This window comes from Arachis hypogaea, chromosome 10 (assembly GCF_003086295.3).
Source record: "Arachis hypogaea cultivar Tifrunner chromosome 10, arahy.Tifrunner.gnm2.J5K5, whole genome shotgun sequence".
Lineage (NCBI taxonomy): Eukaryota > Viridiplantae > Streptophyta > Magnoliopsida > Fabales > Fabaceae > Arachis > Arachis hypogaea.
The window spans coordinates 42453390-42458342 of record NC_092045.1 but is presented as its reverse complement, the minus strand read 5'-3'; positions in this window follow the sequence as shown (position 1 = coordinate 42458342).

The window sequence follows — 4953 nt, the reverse complement described above, 5'->3', positions numbered from 1 at the left end:
GAGAAGTGGATGCTCCCTCAGCTTGAGAGGAGAACTTTTGGCGTTTCTTGGAGTTCACGCCCCTGCTTCTCTTGCTCCTTCCATTGTCTTCTTGGTGATTGGATGTTCAATGGGTATGAATTCATCTTCTTCTATCTTCACCCCAGCCTCTTTACAAAGCAAGGAGATCAAGCTTGGGTAAGCCAATTTGGTTACAGTGGAATTCCTATTTGCAATTGTGTAGATCTCACAGGCAATCGTATGATGAACCTCCACTTCTTTTCCAAGCATGATGCAATGAATCATCACTGCTCTCTTGATGGTGACCTCAGAACGGTTGCTAGTGGCAATATGGAACGCCCAATAAAGTCTAGCCAACCTCTTGCAATTGGCTTGAGGTCTCCCCTCTTGAGTTGGTTTGGGACACCCTTTGAATTGGTTATCCACTTAGTCCCAGGGAGGCAAATGTCCTCTAGAACTTGATCCAACCCTTTATCTACTCTCACCATCCTCCTATTGAAGGAGTCAGGATCATCTTGTAGTTGAGGTAGTTTGAAGATTTCTCTTATTTTGTCCAGATGAAAGTACATAACTTTCCCTCTGACCATGGTTCTGTAGGTATGGTAAGCAGTTCCAGTCATTCTCTGCTTATCTATCAGCCACAGATTAGAGTAGAATTCCTGAACCATGTTCCTTCCAACCTTTATTTCAGGATTGGTCAGAACTTCCCATCCTCTGTTTCGAATTTGCTCTTGGATCTCCGGATATTCATCTTCTTTCAGATCAAATTTAACTTCCGGGATCACTGACCTCAGACCCATTATTTTGTGATAATGGTCTTCATGTTCTTTGGTTAAGAACTTCTCTTGATTCCAAAGGTTCTTTGGATTAATCTCTTTCTTTCCTCTTGAGTTGGTTTGTTTTTCCTTGGGAGCCATGATCTTGATGAATCTTGGCTTAGTGATCACGGAAAAGCACACCAAACTTAGAGGTTTTGCTTGTCCTCAAGCAAAAAAAAGAAAAGAAAGAAGAGAAGAGAGAGAGAGAGGAAGAGGAAATTCGAATGGTGTGAGGAAGGAGGGGTGAAGAACGTTCATTTATAGAGTGGGGGGAGGAGAATTTCGAAAACAAAAGAGAGATTTGAAAGGAAATTTGAAAAGATATGGAAAGAAATTGAGAAAAGGGTGAATTTTTTGAAGAAGATTTGGGATTATTTTGAAATAGATTTGAAGAATGGTTTTGATTTGTGAAGATTTGAAGGTGAATGATGAAGGGTTGAAGTGCATTTATGTGGAAGAGTATGGGTAAAAAGAGGAAAGTTTGAAAAAATTTGAGTTTAAAACAAAAATGTGGTCCCCCCACCTTTCTGGCGTTAAACGCCCAGAATGGCACCCATTCTGGCGTTTAACGCCCACTTGGCACCCCTTTTGGGCGTTTAACGCCCAGCCAGGTACCCTGGCTGGCGTTAAACGCCAGAAAGCCTTCCTCACTGGGCGTTTTTCTGAACGCCCAGTGATGCTGCACACCTGGCGTTAAACGCCCAGAATGGTGCCCATTCTGGCGTTTAACGGCCAAAATGGCACCATTCCTGGCGTTAAACGCCCAGAATGGTACCCATTCTGGCGTTTAACGCCCAAAATGCCCCTTACTGGCATTTTTTTCGCTAGTAAGCTTATTTTCTCTGCTTTTTGAGCTGAATCCTTCTGTAACTCTGTGAATTCCTTCATTTTTGATATTTGCCTCTGTAGGAACTAATCATATAACCTCCTAATGACTGGGTTGCCTCCCAGCAAGCGCTTCTTTACTGTCTTTAGCTGGACTTTCACTGAGAATCACTCAAGTCTCAGTTTTGAGCATTCCTGCTCAAAATTTCCTTCAAGATAGTGCTTGATTCTCTATCCATTAACAATGAACTTCTTGTCAGAATCAATATCCTGAAGCTCAACATATCCATATGGTGACACTCCTGTAATCACATACGGACCCCTCCAACGGGATTTGAGTTTTCCTGGAAACAGTTTGAGCCTAGAGTTGAAGAGCAGAACTTTTTGTCCTGGCTCAAAGACTCTGGTTGACAACTTCTTGTCATGCCATTTCTTTGCCTTTTCCTTATAAATTTTTGCATTTTCAAAGGCATTGAGTCTGAACTCCTCTAGCTCATTTAGCTGGAGCAGTCTTTTTTCACCAGCTAACTGTGCCTCCATGTTTAGGAATCTGGTTGCCCAGTAGGCTTTATGTTCCAGTTCCACAGGCAAATGGAAGGCCTTCCCATACACCAGTTGGTATGGAGAGGTTCCTATAGGAGTCTTGAATGCTGTTCTGTATGCCCACAGAGCATCATCCAAGCTCTTTGCCCAATCCTTTCTTCGGGCCATCACAGTCCGTTCCAGGATTCTCTTTAGCTCTCTGTTAGAGACCTCAGCTTGTCCATTTGTCTGTGGATGATACGGAGTTGCCACTTTGTGGCTAATTCCATATCTAACCATAGCAAGGTGTAGCTGTTTATTGCAGAAATGAGTGCCCCATCACTGATTAGCACTCTGGGAACGCCAAATCTGCTGAAAATGTTTTTCTGGAGGAATTTCAGTACAGTCTTAGTATCATTGGTGGGTGTAGCAATCGCTTCTACCCACTTAGATACATAGTCCACTGCCACCAGAATGTAAGTGTTCGAGTATGATGGTGGGAATGGCCCCATGAAGTCAATTCCCCATACATCAAACAACTCTATCTCTAATATCCCTTGTTGAGGCATGGCATATCCATGAGGAAGGTTACCAGCTCTTTGGCAACTGTCACAGTTACGCACAAACTCTCGGGAATCTTTATAGAGAGTAGGCCAGTAGAAGCCACATTGGAGGACTTTAGTGGCTGTTCGCTCACTTCCAAAATGTCCTCCATACTGTGATCCATGGCAGTGCCATAGGATCCTCTGTGCTTCTTCTCTGGGTACACACCTGCGGATCACTCCGTCAGCACATCTCTTAAAGAGATATGGTTCATCCCAGAGGTAGTACTTGGCATCTGAAATTAATTTCTTTCTCTGCATGTAACTGTACTCTTTGGGTATGAACCTCACAGCTTTATAATTTGCAATATCTGCAAACCATGGAGCTTCCTGAATGGCAAATAGTTGCTCATCTGGGAAAGTCTCTGAGATCTCAGTAGAAGGGAGGGACGCCCCAGCTACTGGTTCTATCCGGGACAGATGATCTGCTACTTGGTTCTCTGTCCCTTTTCTGTCTCTTATTTCTATATCAAACTCTTGCAGAAGCAACACCCATCTAATGAGCCTGGGTTTTGAATCCTGCTTTGTGAGTAGATATTTAAGAGCAGCATGGTCAGTGTACACAACCACTTTGGATCCCACTAAATAGGATCTAAACTTGTCAATGGCATAAACCACTGCAAGTAACTCTTTTTCCGTTGTTGTGTAGTTCTTCTGTGCGTCATTTAGAACACGGCTGGCATAGTAAATGACGTGCAGAAGCTTGTTATGCCTCTGTCCCAACACTGCACCAATGGCTTGGTCACTGGCATCACACATTAGTTCAAATGGCAGTGTCCAATCTGGTGCAGAGATAACTGGTGCTGTGACCAACTTAGCTTTTAGGGTCTCAAATGCCTGCAGACACTGTGTGTCAAACACAAATGGTGTGTCAGCAGCTAGCAGATTGCTCAGAGGTTTTGCAATTTTCGAAAAATCCTTTATAAACCTTCTGTAAAATCCTGCATGCCCCAGAAAGCTTCTGATTGCCTTAACATTGGCAGGTGGTGGTAATTTTTCAATTACCTCCACCTTTGCCTTATCCACCCCTATTCCCTTGCTTGAAATTTTGTGCCCAAGGACAATTCCTTCAGTCACCATAAAGTGACATTTCTCCCAGTTTAAAACCAGGTTAGTCTCTTGGCACCTTTTCAAGTCAAGTGCTAGGTGATTAAGACAGGAGCTAAAAGAGTCTCCATATACTGAAAAGTCATCCATGAAGACTTCCAGAAATTTCTCTACCATATCTGAGAAGATAGAGAGCATGCACCTCTGAAAGGTTGCAGGTGCATTGCACAGACCAAAAGGCATTCTCCTATAGGCAAACACGCCTGAAGGGCAGGTGAATGCTGTTTTCTCTTGGTCCTGGGGGTCTACTGCAATTTGGTTGTAGCCTGAATAGCCATCCAAAAAGCAGTAATAATCATGGCCAGCTAGTCTTTCTAGCATTTGGTCTATGAATGGTAAAGGAAAATGATCCTTTCTGGTGGCTGTATTGAGCCTTCTGTAGTCAATACACATGCGCCACCCTGTGACTGTCCTTGTGGGAACCAGTTTATTTTTTTCATTATGAACCACTGTCATGCCTCCCTTTTTGGGAACAACTTGGACAGGGCTCACCCAGGGGCTATCAGAAATAGGATAAATAATCCCAGCCTCTAGTAATTTAGTGACCTCTTTCTGCACCACCTCCTTCATGGCAGGATTTAGCCTCCTCTGTGGTTGGACCACTGGTTTGGCATTATCCTCCAACAGGATCTTGTGCATGCATCTAGCTGGGCTAATGCCCTTAAGATCACTTATGGACCACCCAAGAGCTGTCTTGTGTGTCCTTAGCACTTGAATTAGTGCTTCCTCTTCTTGTGAATTTAAAGCAGAGCTTATAATCACTGGAAAAGTGTCACCCTCTCCCAGAAATGCATATTTCAAGGATGATGGTAGTGGTTTGAGTTCAGGCTTGGGAGGCTTACCCTCCTCCTGAGGAATTTTCGAAAATTCCCTTGCCTCCTCTAGTTCTTCCTGATCAGGCTGAGCATCTTTGAAGATGTCCTCAAGCTCTGATTCTAGGCTTTCAGCTATATTGATCTCTTCTACCAGAGAGTCAATAATGTCAGCGCCCATGCAGTCATTTGGTGTGTCTGGATGCTGCATGACTTTTACAGCATTCAACTTGAACTCATCCTCATTGACCCTCAAGGTTACTTCCC